A 15,506-nucleotide genomic window follows, 5' to 3' on the forward strand; every position below is an offset into this window, starting at 1 on the left:
TTTATACCTGTTATGTCAGTATAATTAATAATAGCACCCCCCTCTCTAAAAGTGCATCCTGGTTTGGATGGTTAAATTATATCACCCTAGTCAAACCCAACAAGATCCAGCCTAAACCATGCCTTCCCTACACTAACCACAGGCACCTCTTTGTGGTCAGTAGATACCCTCAAATTTCTTTAGAAGCCATGCCCTGGAAGGCAGGAGGCCTGGACAGCAATTCCCATGCCAGCAGGTGAGGTAAAATAATCCTTTTCCTAAATGCAGTCTATCTGTACAAGATTTTATAAAAGTGCTATGGGGTATTTTCTGAGAAATAAACTCCTTAATATGACTTCATGGTAAGAGTTCTATTTCCTTTATTCTCAGGAGTCCTAGGAAAGAAAAATATGCCCCCTGGCAGTGTTCCATAAAACTAATGATGTGGGGGAATACGTGAATAATTGCCTGAATCACCGGGTTACATATCTGTTAGGAAATCTCTTGGCAATATAAAGAAGGGGCTCAGGACAGTTAAATTGGAGTCAAGTGAAATAAACTCCTGCTGCATCAGCTAGAAGATCTTGTGGGTCAAGGGAGCTGTGGCAGCTCTCTCCACACCTTGGGAATGTTGAGCCTCCAAGTTTTCTGGGTTCAGAGAAACAGGGACATAAGATGAGGAGTAGAAGCAAGGAATAAACAGGCATGGACCAGACATTGCAGGGACATAAAGCTGTTCTGGAGCCAAGTCTTCAAAGATACAGATCAAAAACTCGGGCAAGGCATAGTGGCTCATGCCTATAATCCCAGCACTTCCGAAGGCCAAGGTGGGTGGATCACTTGAGGCCAGAAGTTCAAGACCAACCTGGCCAACATGGTGAAACCCCATCTCTTCTAAAATTCAAAAATTAGTCAGGTGTGGGGTTGAGTATCTGTAATCCCAGCTAGTTGGGAGGCTGAGGCATGAAAATTGTTTGAACTCAGGAGGCAGAGGTTGCAGTGAGCCAAGATCGTGCCACTGCACTCTAGCCTGGGTGACAGAGCAAGACTGTCTAAAAAAAAAAAAAAAAGGAAAAAGAAAGAAAATGACTAGTGAGTGGACAGATGGATGGCTGAATGAATGAATTCTAAGTGAGGGGTGATTCCTTGTGCAATATTGATATTATACTTCATAATATTATACTTCCAAAATTATCAGAATAAAGAGAAATAATTCATAAAGCAAGGAGAGGTTTGGTGTACTGAAAAATACAGTAAGACCAATTTCTTTCTCATCCACCCCACTCTCAGCCACAGAAAGAGGATTGATATTACAGCATTAGAGACTATCCAAGACAATACAGTCATCCCTCAGTATCCTTCAGGGGATTCGTTTCAGAACACCCTGTGGAAACCAAAATCTGCAGATGCGCAAGTCCCTAATATAAAATGGCATAATATTTGCATAGAACCTATGCACATCCTCCCATATACTTTAAATCCTCTCTGGATTACTTATACCAAATACAAGGTAAATGCTATGTAAACAGTTGTTATACTGTATTGTTTAGAGAATAATAACAAGGAAAAAAGTCTATATGTATTTAGTACAGATACAACCAGACTTTTTTCAATTTGTTTTCAATATTTTTCATCCACAGTTGGTTAAATCCACAGAGGTAGAACTCATGGATACAGAGGGCCAACCATGTTTTTTGTTTTTGTTTTTGTTTTTGTTTTTTATGTTGCCAGGCTGCTCTTGAACTGCTGGGCTCAAGCAATTCTTCCATCTCCTGAAGTGCTGGGATTACAGGCTTGTGCCACTGCACCCAGTTCAACAATGTTTTAAATTATTCTTCCAGTGTAATATAGAAATTTGGATAAAATTCTTGAATTTGGACAAAGTAGACACCAGTCTGCACAATGCAGGTCACCACCAATCCATCCATGCCCTTTATCTGTAGATGTCTGGTGTGGATGTGCATTCATGTCAACACAACTTTTTAAATTGCATTTGTTCTTCCTTCTCACCCATGTGTCTTCAAAGTAAATTGAAGAATTATTTCAGTGGGGCCATAAACTTTTCGGTCTCTCAAGACTCACATATGGACTTGATGTCAATTTTCTCTCCCACACTGCACCTGACCTATTTCAAACTATCTTCCCAGTTGAGCAAACCAGAAACCTGAGTCACCCATCACTATGACCTCTCTCTAACCCCCAACCCATTAGTCTTTCTCTCATAAATCCCTCTGGTTCTTCCAGCCCACAGGCTGTCCACTCTTATCCATAGCTCCACCACATCTCCCCTAGGTTGCAGGAGAACCTCTTAGCTGTCTCTTGGCCTGGACCTTCTCCTTTAAATCCATCCTATACCTAGAAACCAGAGGGATTTTTCCAAAATAGAAATTTGCCCTCATTGGTCCCCTGGCAACTCATCAATGGCTTCATGCTGTCTTTAAATTAAATCCAAACCCATGTGAGGCTCTGCACAATTCAGCCTCTGCTTGTTCTTCCAGCCTTGTGTCACCACTCCCTGCTTCTCACCCGAGACATGGCAGCCTCCATTTCTCTGGTTCCTTGTTTTCTGTCACTTTCAATCATTAACCCTCCTCTTCTAGTTCCTAGAACTCAATTGCTCACTCCATCTCAATCCTTTCTTTATCTAAACACTATTCTTTTACTCCACAGGTCTTGGTGAAGTATCCTACCATATTCTCCAAGAGAATATCTCAAAGTCCTCCTAACTTAACACTTACAGCATAGTTTTATGTTAGCTTGATCAACTCCCTCTCCTTCATTGTCTGAAAGATCAGAAAAGGCAGCCCCATGTCAATCATATTTGTGTTTCTAGCACCTAGGTCAATTTCTGACTTAAAGTAGGTGTTAGAAAAACTTTTTGAGTGTCAAACAAACCCATGAGCTGAGTACAACTGTTTATTCATTCAACATATATTAATTGAGGGCCTACTATGTGTCAGGTGCTGTTGTCAGCGTGTGGGATACATCAGTAAAAAACATAAAATGCCTACCCTGGTGGTGCTTAGTTTTCAGATGGTGGGAGACATTTATTTAGGTATTTAACAAATATTTATTGTGCAGAGAATCACTGCACACACACAAAGAAAGATGGGTTGGCCTGGTCAGACATGTGCATGACAGATCAGTACCAAAATATTTTCCTTGTTTTTAGTTTCTACCTCAATGAAAAATTTGTCATCATCTTAGTGTTACAGTCCTGGAAATTCTCAGTGTCCTCTTTTCCCGCTCAGTGTTTCTTGGTAGCAATGTTCATCGTCTAATATAAAGAATAACACATAGTTTGTGCTCAATCAAGGCTTGCGGATTACAGAAACAAACAAGAATCTCCTAGAGCTCATTCGGTAAACTTACAAACAAGTGAGAAGATGAGCTTATCATCAGTCTGCTCAAAGCGAAAGAGTGGAGAAGGAAACAATTTTTCTAAGATCCCTTCAGAAAAGAAAGAAAAGCTTTGCAAAAATCAGAGAACCCAGGAGCAATAACTGATCTTTATGATCCAGTACAGAAGCCTGAGTAACTGCAGGCTGTCTCAGGTTTTAATATAAGGTTATTTACATAGTTGCCTAATTATTATGTCTCAATATAGGGGAGAAAAAAAAGCAAGTGTTTTTCTACTCTCTATTTGCCTTAAAGATCTAAGGGCAATAAATTGTTAGTTTTATTCTTAATTGGTACATGCTTCTTCCAATTTCTTTTCTTTAAAAAAATCAATACATGGTTTGTGAGACCTTTAATGGAGAGTAAAGAACTGTGACTAGACTTTTTCCTTATTATTGAGATAATCTGTCAGCATTTATCTTTTAAAGGGGCCTCAGGTAAGGCAGACATGATTAAGTTTTTGCAGTAGTAAATGCTGGGCCATTTCTAGAGTTAAAATGATATGAAAAATATAACTACATCAGGCTATGTCTGATAAAAGACAGTGCCTCTTTTGCAAAAATGTGGGCTGTGGGTCTGGTCTGCCGAGGCAGGGCTCCCAACATCTTGGAAATGTTGTGTTCAACCACTGCCCACTGCCCTGGCCAAGCTCCTGCCCACACTGAGCTTCGGGAAGTGACTGCTGCTGTTCCCAGAGAGCCTGACCAGAGGCAGAGGCCACTGGTAACTTTAACCCCACGTGGGCAGGACCTCGTCAGAGCCTCTCCTCAACCCTAAAATTAACCAGCAAGTTTTTGGAAGAGGAGGTGGACAGAGAAGTGCGGGGCCCCGTTGGCTATTTGGAACCCAAAGGAAACAGGAGCCTGGGAGCTGACTCCCTGGACCTGAAAAATTGTAATTGTTAGACAAACCCAGGCCTGTGAACGACAGCTTCCCTACCCCGATCTGCAAGGTAGACACTCCAAAAGTGTTAGAATGGGTATGGGCAGGGTCCTTCACACTCGGAAGAATGTGGTTACCCAGCAGGCTGGTGGCAGAACACGGAAAAGTCTGAATCAACCAGTAACCAAGTAAGTGGCTAAGGCTGAGTTCAGGTAAGGCCCTGCCTACAAATCCAACTCACATTACCTTGTGTACCTTATTGTGCCTGTGCTAGACAATGTGCCTCAATTTAACTTCTGCAAAACTTGTCTGATATGAGCATTTTTATTCTCATTTTATAGATAAGGGAGTTAGGGCTCAGAGAAGTTAATTAACCTTCCCAAGACCACACAGCTAAATGATAGTACTAAGATTCACTGTCAGTCTGTTGCACTTCTCAAGTTATCTTTGCTCAACCAAACATCACAAGCAAAGAAGGTAACATGATGTAATGGTGAAGAGCATGGGCTCTAGAGCCATAGTGCCTAGGTTTGAATCCTGGCTCTGCTACTTACTAGCTATGTGGCTTTGGGCAAGTTACTTACCTTCTCTATGCCACAGTTTTCTCATCTGGAAAACAGGGACAACATTTGTATATTTTATCATTGTGTGATTAGGAGAATGTAAATATGTGACTATTTGTCAAGTAGAAGAATTCCTGGTATATAATGAATACATACACATTTCATGTTTGTTAAATGAATAAAAGAAAGGAATCTTTTCATTCTTACCACACAAGAGTTCGTTTTCTAGTCCCTGGACTCAGAAGAAGTTGTTTTGCAGCTTTCTAATATCATGGAGTCTGAAAAGTGGTTTTGTTACAAGGACCTCATTTTACTGTCACAACAGCTATCTAAAGAAGAAAGAAAGATTAGACCTGTATGACAGAAGAATACACTGAGACTTGACAACCTGAGGACCTTTACAAGATCATTTAGCCGGAAAATAAAGAGTAAGATCCAATTCAGTCTTTCTGATCTTGAATCCGTGCTATGCCCACACTCTAAATAAAAGCATGAACTTGTGAGTTTGTGGATGAAAGCTTGGCATTGTGTCCAAAATGAGGCCACGGAACAGACTGCTGCTGCCATTTAACCAGCTCCCAGGAAATTCCTCAACCCTTACCATGAGATAGGGACTCCTGGATCCAGTGCTGCTGTGAACTGCCCATAATGCCTCTCCCCCGTACTCAGGAAATGGAAGATTCTCTAGAGTTGACCACTGTCAACCAAAGACAATATAGTGTTCTCTTTCTGCACATAGAAAAAACAGAACATCGAGAGTCTTGGTGATTTATTCAAGTCACATGAGTTCAGTGAGTAGGGAACTGCATCAAGAGACAGCTTCCAGTTAATTTTATGAACCTTATATGTATTGCCCAATATGAGTGTTCAACCCCATGGTTCCCTGTTTTTTTTTTTGTTTTTTTTTTTGTGCAATCAATGACCTAAATTCTAGGGAAGTTAGGGTAGAACTAGGGGAAGACAGGGAAGAGCAAAAGAAAACAAAATGTGCTCAGTTTGGTTTGGAGGAAGAGTGAGGAAGCTGGATCCAGATGGTGGGGGTTTGGGGAACTGGAGAAATCAAGAGAGTTCAGGTCCTTGGGAAAAACTGAAGATGAATGTTTTTTCAAGGACATAGAAAAGTGACTGGTAGCAATGCTCGTGGAGGCCCAGCAGACACCAGCAATACTTGAACTCAGGAATCAACATTAGTCTCTTAATGCTGGTTTTTGCCCCAACATAAGATGTGCAGTGCTCAAGATCTGTCCTACTCCAGTGATGAGGAAACCGAGGACCAATGAAAGGTGTGCATTTTAGAGCCCCTCCCCATCCCAGGCCAATGGCCACAAAACCAATTCCAGCCCCCTCCACTGGTAGTGCCTCTGTTCCTGATCATCCCCCAATGGGATGGGGACAGGCTGTTTGACCCAAGCCTGTTCCTCCAGGGGTTGACAATAAAACTTCCCACATCTTAAATGCATACATGCTACAATTTTCTGATTATAAAATCAATACAAGCTTATTTGAAAAGGACTTGAATCTGCTGGTATGCGCACATACTTTCTTCTACAATGAATCAAAGGATTTATTACCAATGGTTTTATTTGGGAAGACTGTAGGTGAGAGGAAGACTTTGGATTTTGTTTCTGTGCTATTTTAAATTGTGTGTGTGTGTGCACATGTGTGTGTGTGTGTGTGTGTAAAAGATATCTGGGAAATGGGATTGTAGGTCACTTCATTTTGTCTTATTATGGTATCATCTCTGTCTCCATAGTAAGAGAGAGAAAGAAGAAAAAGAGGAAGTTAATCATCTATTTTCAAATTATTTAAATTTGAAAACTATAGAAAGTTAAAATCAAGAGTAATCATACCATCGAGATCTAAAGGCTCTTATCATTTTAACATACCTTCATGCTAAAATAATGAGGATGATTCTATATCTAAATTATAAATTCTTCTTTTATTGATCCTTATTTTATGCCACAAATAATTTTACATATCATTAAATATTCTTCAGAAACATCCACCTAACAGCTTTAGAGGATCCTTTCTAGAAAATAACTTTTAAAAATCTACAAAAGCTCATGTTCACTGAGCACTTCCTAGGTGTCTCCTGTCAAGCACAGCTTCCATGGGGAGGGTTAGAGGAGACGACACACACCATGGCAGAATGTGTAACCAGATGGTTTGATGCCAGAGTGCCTATGTGCTTAACCACTTTACTTCTACATGAAGTATGTTCTTAAGCCAATCTTCATTTGTAGAATTTGAACATTGTTCCCAATTTGTCACTGTTGAATAACCCTGAGAGGTACATCTTTGTCCATAGATCTTTACGTCTCTGTGTATTTCCTTAAGTGGACACTTCACGAGAGAGTTGTTTGACTCACAAGAATAAAAATGTTTAAGACTCTTGATGCATTTCCCTAAGGAACCCACTTAGCATCTTCACAACAGGATTCAAGAGGGTAAAAATTAGATCTGATTTTTTATTTACTTGTGGTTTATTTTATTACAGTTGAGCTGATTTTTCAGTTTATTAACCATTTATATTTCTTAGTTGTCTGCTTATGGTTTATGATAACTCATCTCACTGATACAGTAATAAATTCGGTGTTCCTTTAGTGTAGGTATGAGAAGTCTCTTTAAAAATCAAAATATTCTTGACTGGGCACGGTGGCTCATGCCTGTAATCCCAGCATTTTGGGATGCTGAAGCGGAGGATCATGAGGTCAGAAGATTGAGACCATCCTGGATAACATGGTGAAACCCTGTCTCTACTAAAAATACAAATATATATATATATATCTCTAGGCATGGTGGCATACGCCTGTAGTCCCACTACTTGGGAGGCTGAGGCAGGAGAATCACTTGAACCTGGGAGGCAGAGGTTGCAGTGAGCCAAGATTGCACCACTGCCCTCCAGCTTGGACAATAGAGCAAGACTCTGTCTCAAAAAAAAAAAAAAATCAACAATATTCTAGTCTGGAACACTGAATTATTTTCTAGAATGCAAATACATTGTCGGCTTATATGAGTGCTGCTCCTGGAAGGAAACAGATGTTCTCCTGAACGGGGATAACTGAGGAGAGTTTATCATAGGGAGCATTTACAAGGGTGTGAGCAGTGTTAAGGAGACCCAGAAGAGTTGGCGCAGCATCCAAGGGCTGACAACACAGAGAAGCCATTACCTCCTCTCAGTTTAAAGGGGAGGGAAGAGCCTGGAGAGAGTAGCTGTGGTTGTCGGAGAGAAGCACCAGGCAGGGCAGGGTGCAGCCAGCCCTCAGAGGGTAACACTCTGGTCTCCTCATCTCTTCCATCTCAGGGTGCAGGGTGGAATTGCTACACCATCTCCCTTGGGTAAAGCAATAACATCCAAACAGGAAGCCTTTAAGGCCTCTATTTTGAGCAAAAAACAGCCTCCGTAAGTCCAGACAGGCTCCCAGGGGACCTGCATTCCAATTCAGAGCCTACTCTGTAGCACCGACTGGCTCCACCTCCTCTGTGTGCCTCCCTTCCCTGATGCTTTTTTTTTTTGAGACGGAGTTTTGCTCTTGTTACCCAGGCTGGAGTGCAATGGCGCGATCTCAGCTCACCGCAACCTCTGCCTCCTGGGTTCAGGCAATTTTCCTGCCTCAGCCTCCTGAGTAGCTGGGATTACAGGCACACGCCACCATGCCCAGCTAATTTTTTGTATTTTTAGTAGAGACAGGGTTTCACCATGTTGACCAGGATGGTCTCGATCTCTTGACCTCGTGATCCACCCGCCTCGGCCTCCCAAAGTGCTGGGATTACAGGCGTGAGCCACCGTGCCCGGCCCCCTGATGCTTTTAAAGGAAGTTGCTGTGGAATGGAAGGCAAAACTTAGGTTTTCTATAGCACAGTTTTCAGGAAGGGCAAGTCATTCTACAGCTCTTTGGGAAACTCCCTCACTCCATACCCCCCTCAGACCACCTCCAAATGCTCTAGTCCGGAGCTGCCATCAGTCGCTGATAAAAGACACCCAAGGGAGATGGTGTAGCAATTCTACCCTGCACCTTGAGGCTGCTTGTCTCAGCATGCAGCCTTTGCTGCTGCAGGGAAAGTCTCCCCCAGCCTGTGGAAGAGACGAAGGAGAACGTGGCATTACATACAAGCCAGAGTGACTTGGAAGTCTGCAGCCCATCTCCTTTGAAGGAAGACAAGCAACATGTATAAGAATAATGGCTTACATTAACGGGCCTCAACCTCCAGCCACGTACTGAACCAACCATTTCATCCTTATGACAATCCAGTAAGGTAGGGACTATTTTTATCCCCATTTTACCGATGAGTAAGCAAGGCACAGAGCGGTTACAACTTGCTAAAGTTTACTCTGATGCCTTGAGCTGATGAGATGGAGGAGCTGGAATGCAAAGTCAGGTGGGTCTGGCCCTAAACCCTTCACACACATCTTCATGCCTCACTCTGATGGAAACGACATGGGGCCTGGGACAGAAGCCTGATTCAGCTTCAAATTATTTTAAATTTCTGAGCCTCAGACTCCCTCTCTATTAAAACAATTAATTTTTTAAAAGCCATTGATTCCCTTAATGCCCCCCAGATTGTTGTAAAGGTCATAGGCACTACCTGCATTTCCCGATTATCACGTGACTGCAATTTTCTTGTTTGGGTCTCTGCTCATAGGTCAGCTAAACCAGGAGGGTTCCCCTGGTGACCCGTGCAAAACAGCCACGTCTCGCCTCCCTGCCCCACCACTCAGACTTCCTTTCACTTCTTACCCTATTAATTTTTTCTCATAACACTTTACACTAGCTGGCCCGCTATGTGAGTGTTGAGTGTGTGTGTGCATGTGGAGTGCATGTATTGTGTGGAGTGCATTTGGAGTGCTTGTGTGCAGTGTGTGTTTACTCATGTGCACTTTTTGTTAATGCCTGACTCCCTCTCTATATGGTGACCCCCAGGACAGTAGGGACGTTGCCTGACTTGCCCACCAGAGTGTCCCCAGCACCAACAATGACACTGATATAGTTTGGATATTTGTCCCTTCCAAATCTCATGTTGAAATATGATCGCCAGTGTTGGAGGTGGGGCCTGGTGGGAGGTGTCTGGGTCATGGCCTCCAATCCCTCATGAAGAGCTTGCTGCCATCCTGGAGGTTATGAGTGAGTTCTTGCTCTGTGAGTTTTCATGAGAGCTGATTGTTGAAAGAGCCAGGCACCTCCCGCTCCTCTCTCACCATGTGATACCTGCTCCCTTTCTCCTTCCACCATGAGTGGAAGCTCCCTGAAGCCCTCACCAGAAGCAGATGCTGATGTCAGGCTCCTGGTACAGCCTGCAGAACTATGAGCCAAAAAAATCTGCTTTCTTTATAAATTACTTAGCCTCAGGTATTCCTTTATAGCAACACAAGCAATCTAAGACAGGCATCTTGGCATATGGAAGGTGCTCAACAAATATTTGAGAAAAACAAATTTGAGAAATAAGCAAGCAAACAACAAATGGGTAGTGAATGAAATTAAACTGTATGGTACTTGGCACTAACTAGTTGCAAAATGTGTTTATAAAGTTTATTTTATTAGACTCTGAATCCCAGGTGACTTACGATAAATGAGTTCACATAAAATGAACAAATTTTAGACCTATCCTAAACAAAACACAAGAGCCACTATGCAGAAGATGAAGGGAGTAGAAGTACTCCAATAACTTCTTTTTTGAGAAGAGTTATAACAATTAAGTACAAATTTAAGTTATGAGCTTCTTACTAGCCAAAGCAAGAAGGTAAACCATATGAGATTCCACAATTCTATTATATGCAGAAAACAACATACTGTCACCCAATGCTAATGTCTTATCAGATACCTTAGATGAACAGGAAGATATTCCTGGCTCCCACTTGGCCTCAGTAGATCTGCTTGAAAGAAATGACACAGCATTTAAGTTTCGTTCCATGTGGTCAACTCAGACCACTGTCTCTTCTTTCCCTACATGCAAACCTACTAACTAGTTCCCCTTAGGAGGAAAACGCCTGGCTTCCACAGTTTTCCCTTCTACAGCACAGGTGCTGAATAGGATGAGCTACCTGCTCATTTTCTAGGTTGACCAGACACCCTCAGAGACTGCTGTGAGATTTCCTGGTAGGGGTCAGTTCACAGATGTAGCATGCTTCTTCAAGAGTGAGAGGACTCTGAGGGAGATATACCTTGAGAGCACTCAGTAATTGAAAGGCAAGAAACACCACAACCAGAGCAGCCTCCTAAAGTCAGGGACCATCTGTCCTTGGAAACAGCAAACTTACTCAAATTGGAAGCCTTCATGTGGGTATGTGTGAATGTTGATCCATCCCTCCCTAAGCACTGACCATGGGAGACAGCTATAAGCCAGGGTGTCAGCTGCTCAGAAGCTGGAAAGAGATCAGAACAAATGTTCAACGATGTGTTGCTGTCCTGCCTCTAGGAGGTGCCCCAGTGCAGTGGGAGGAACTTTGGAGCCCACCAAGCCTGGATTCATGTCCACCCCCTAACTCGTTAGCCACATGACCTTGAACCCTTCTTTGCACATTGTTCCCTCCATCTGCAGAAGGTGATTGACACCATTGCCCTGTGCAGCCTGGTAGCTACAAATACAGGTCTGGGGTCAGGCTGCTTGGGTTTGACTCCTAGCTTACTGATGGGGTGTCTTGGGCAGGCACCTTTACATCTTGCTTTGATTTTCTCATCTATAAAATGGGTATAGACATAAGATCTATATCCTGTGACTGTGGTAAGGACCATATGTACTAAACCATGTAAAGCCTTTAACCCATTTATGACGAAGGTTAAAATTTTTTTCTGGGAAAAATCAGACCTTGGCGATGACCTTGAGCAGTAGGATATAAATAACTCCCACAAGCTTCATGTTCCAATAATGGAACACTAGGCATACATAGGTTAAGACAGTGCTCTTAAGGATAAGATGTTACTGTTTTGATTCTGCAAACTTTAGGGCTTGATGTGAGGCCAAAAAAAACGTGTGACTACTCGGCACACTGCCAACACTTAGCATTTGCATCCCTTTCTTGGGGAAAGCCAGACTCAATCTAAGCCCTGCTTGGCGGTGGGAGTAATGTCCCTTCTGCAAACCCAAAAAGGGGTCCCAGGGAGAGCTGGATGAAGAATTCCAGGCCAAAGCTTTTCCTTGGATGTGGCAGTGAGAACAGAGTGCACTGGGAAGGAGCCGGCCAGCGCCTACCCCGCTGGGAGTCACAGGAACAGAAATAGGAAGCCCCGGGCTGGTATTTACAGTAACTCCTCAGCCCCTGACCACATTGTCTTGTCTGTGGTGCATTTATTTTGAGGACAAGCACTGAAGTCATTGCTGCCCGAAAGTGCTCCAAGCAGGCCCGCCTGCTCTGCTTTCCCAGGAGATCCCTGAGGTGAGAACCAGACCCACAGGCAAGCCTGGAGGTGCCCTGAGTCTGGAAGGCTGACCGCAGGCCTGGCTCAGGCCCCTGCCAGAGAACAGGCCCAGGCTCCCCAAGAGGCTTTGAGAGGAGCCCCCAGCAGGAAGCTCGGAGGAGGAGGAGGAGGAGGAGGAGGAGGAGGCGGAGGGAGGGGCGTCCCGCCCCACCCACACACACCCTCATCTCATCTCACTTTCCTTTTCCTTCAAGGGCCGCCTTGGCCTGCCTTCCTGGCTGAGTGCTCCTCTCTCTCCATTTCTTATAATTCAGCAGGGAAAGGGGGAAGTGAATTCTTCAAAGTCTCTCCCTGGCCTTGATGAGTAAATGCATGGTCCCAGGCCTCAGCTCTGGCCTAGGCAGGCCTCTATTATCTGCTGCCTGCCTGAATGACAGGAAATCCGAAAATGCCTCAGCTCCTGACACCTTTGCTTAGCAGGAGCGTTAAGCTTCCCTGGAGGCAGGCCTAAGGCTCTACCTGTGACCAGAGGTTTGACTTCTTCAAAACTGTCCTTTCTGGAAGGTTACTCTGGCCAGAACCTCCTCTTCCTGCCCAGACACATTACTGGAATGGAGCACTCCCCAACCCTCATGCCTGTCCTACCCTGTCCCCTCAGGCCAACGAACCCTGGGGAATAGTGCTGGCTCTACCACATTCTCACAGTGGAAACTTAGTTTCCCAATTGCAAAATGGGGAGACTGAATAGGGCCCTGGCTTATCCTTTGCTTTATCTTTAAAGAAAAACTTCCACAAAATCCTACTTTATACCACAGGGCTTTTCTGAAGGCAAGTGGGGACCTGTAGCCACCTCTGTCTGCCAGACTCCCTACCCTCCTTCCAAAACCAACTCCACGGAAACCCTTAGGGCGAGCCACCATAGACAGTTGTGCAGGTTATACACTGCACAACCTTAGGAGATACAGGGCATGTTGTAGACTTTGAGGCTGGCTCCCCCTAGAGTTGTCCAGAGCACAACCAAATATTGTGGGCTCACCTCTAGAGCTTCATGAAGCAGAATTTTAAAACCACTAGACCTGATTACCAGTTTGCAGGCTTGAAGAGCTGACACTCCTCTATCAGGTTAGCATTCAGCCAGTACTTCACTCACTCTAAGGTGTGAGTTCATAGGGGCTTAATCCACTAACATTCCTTAGGGATATTTGTATATTCACGGGACACAAAAACTGTTTAATGCCCAGGTTTAAAGGGCATAGCTGGAGAATGCTAGACATTATCTAAGGCAGGAAAGAGATGCTCAGGTCCAGGAGACTCCCTTGGCCTAACAGTTTATTCGAGAATGGGAAATGCCCTGCCTGTCTGTGACCAGTGCTTTCTTGGGGCCAAGAACTATGCCTCTTGGGCATTTTGACCACTCCAAAAGATATATGCCATTTTTACTAAATGGAGGAGAGGAAGAAAATCCAGATTTATCCCCTACCTACTGTTGGTCAGAAATTATGTTAGCATTGTGACAAATATCATCTCATTTATTTTCACAGCTACCCTTCTGGGCTGTTATTATCACCTCTCGGCAACAAGTAATGTGAGGCTGAAGGGAACTAAGCATATTGCTTTAAGTGACAGAGCAAATAAGAGGCAAATTCGTTATTTGAACCCACATCTGTGTACATCCAGTCAGTTCTCCCCTCCCTCCCGCCACCATCAGATGGATCCCTTCTGTGTTCTGGGTATTAGCATCCTCTGAGGAGTTCACTAAAATGTGTGTTCCACTTGAAATCTGAATTTCTAGGAATCAGTCCCAGAAATTTCTGTTTAATTCCTCCCTGCTCTCAATAAGGGATTCTGGTACAGAACCTGGTTTGTAAACTAATGTTTTGGAAGTTAGCTTGACATTTGATAGTAGAAATAACTCACACAGCCTAGGGAATTCCCACATCTTTGTTCATGCATAGGAGGATGTCTTTTGTCTTCCATCCTTGAAGGCCCAATTCGAATTTAGCCTTCTCCAGGAAGCCTTCTTGGACTGCTTCTCCAGCATGTGGTATCTCCTCTGTTTCCTGCAATTATCTGTTTGTGCCTCTCTAATGCACTAATCACTGCAATGCCTTGGACAGGCTATCTGCATGCTTTTACCTCTCCTGGACTTGAAACCCCTTCTGGACAAACCTGGTTCTCTCATATTAGTTTCCATTTATTCATCCTCATTATCATGGAGGATGCCAGACACCTGGAAGGAGCCCTAGATGTAAATCAAAAAGCAATCATTGAAATGAGTTATGTTGGATAGAATGATCAAGGCACTTTATTAGAAACCTGTTTCTGGATGTGAAGCCTGCAGATCCCTCAAAATCCTCAGCTGTTTCAGGTTTCTTTACCTTTTATCACCCAAATCCCTCTTCCAGAAATAATCTCTCTCTCCAATATATCCACCTGGTGAACTTCTCTTGACACTTTTCAATCATTGTCCCCTTTGCAAAATCATTCCCACCCAGGGCAGCATTTACTACACCTGCTTCTGTGCTTCCGGGAAACCTCTGCTATGCTAGGACTCACCAGAGGTATCCTGTACTTTATTGTACACTTTTCTTCACTGGGCTGCAAGACTCTGCAGGACAGAATTAGGTCTTACTCATACATCTTTTTTTTTTTGAGATGGAGTCTTGCTCGGTCACCAGGCTAGAGTACAGTGGCACTATCTCGGCTCACTGCAACCTGTGCCTCCCAGTTTCAAGCAATTCTCCTGCCTCAGCCTCCCAAGTAGCTGGGACTACAGGCACGCACTACCACGCCCAGCTATTTTTTGGTATTTTTAGTAGAGATGGGGTTTCACCATGTTGGCCAGGATAGTCTCCATCTCTTGACTTCGTGATCTGTCTGCCTCGGCCTCCCAAAGTGCTGGGATTACAGGTTTGAGCCACCACGCCCAGCCTCATCTTATTCATTCCTACAGCCTTAGTGTTTGGACAGGCACATATTAGAAGCTCACGAGAAGAATGAATAAATGAATGGATGAGTGAATGAATGGAAAAATAATGGTAGCAGGTCTGGATGATGTCTTAACAGATGGGTCAGTTTTTCTCCCTAGAGTCAGTGTTTCTACAAGAACATAAACAGAGGGCAGCCAACCTGCTACCAAGATCTGGCTCCCCAGATTTTCCTGGGAGTCATCAAGTAGAAAGAAGAAAGTCCCTAAAATCAGTGGCCTCTCTACATGCCAGAGGTATTCCCAGTACCTAAGACAAAGCCAGGGACATTTTAGATAGTTGAACCTTACTTCCTCCCACAAGGTGTCTCTTTCATAGAGTTTGCTTACTGGAGAAATTCC

At 43.7% G+C, this 15,506-nt stretch overlaps 1 long non-coding RNA gene across 3 annotated transcripts in view; it reads right to left on the reverse strand.

Annotated features, from left to right (window-relative positions):
* Window positions 1-15,506, reverse strand: part of LOC105719131 (uncharacterized) — a 272,253-nt gene that overhangs the window by 159,425 nt on the left and 97,322 nt on the right. Inside the window, exon 1 of one of the 3 annotated variants that reach the window (XR_001107904.2) lies at window positions 5,425-5,547. The exons of the other annotated variants lie outside the window; for them this stretch is intronic. This is a non-coding gene — a long non-coding RNA (uncharacterized LOC105719131). Of the gene's footprint in view, window positions 1-5,424; window positions 5,548-15,506 lie in introns of those variants that run through there. 3 annotated transcript variants of the gene reach the window in all.

Source organism: Aotus nancymaae, unplaced genomic scaffold (assembly GCF_030222135.1).
Source record: "Aotus nancymaae isolate 86718 unplaced genomic scaffold, 86718_ANA_hifiasm-v0.15.2.pri h1tg000029l, whole genome shotgun sequence".
Lineage (NCBI taxonomy): Eukaryota > Metazoa > Chordata > Mammalia > Primates > Aotidae > Aotus > Aotus nancymaae.